The 282-nt window shown below is 28.7% G+C and overlaps 1 protein-coding gene across 1 annotated transcript in view; it reads right to left on the bottom strand.

The window, feature by feature from the left end:
* Positions 1-133: 133 nt before the first annotated feature.
* Positions 134-282, bottom strand: part of Spcs2 (signal peptidase complex subunit 2) — a gene marked incomplete in the record, with an annotated part of 28,497 nt that continues 28,348 nt past the window's right edge. Inside the window, 1 exon segment of the mRNA XM_017800915.2 lies at positions 134-274.

Below are 282 nucleotides of genomic sequence, written 5' to 3' on the forward strand. Positions count from 1 at the left end.
TGTGCCTTCTTTCAAGACTATGACTCCGTTCTTTCATATCTTCTTTCCTTTTATTGAAAAAAATTTTAGAAAATAGCAGTTAATACAGGGCACAAACAAATCAATAGGAACATATTGTGGAAAACAGACAATATAAAACTAAAAATGCCACCGGCTTTTTTAATTGGTTAAGAGCACAAAATGTAACAGGCAGAAGGTCTGTTTTAAACAAATTAAAAAGCTGTTTTGCTTTTTTCAAAATAATTCTCCCCAAGTCAGATATATATATATATATATAATTTA

Source organism: Nannospalax galili, unplaced genomic scaffold (genome assembly GCF_000622305.1).
Source record: "Nannospalax galili isolate Female #2095 unplaced genomic scaffold, S.galili_v1.0 scaffold278, whole genome shotgun sequence".
In the NCBI taxonomy this organism is placed as follows: Eukaryota; Metazoa; Chordata; class Mammalia; order Rodentia; family Spalacidae; genus Nannospalax; species Nannospalax galili.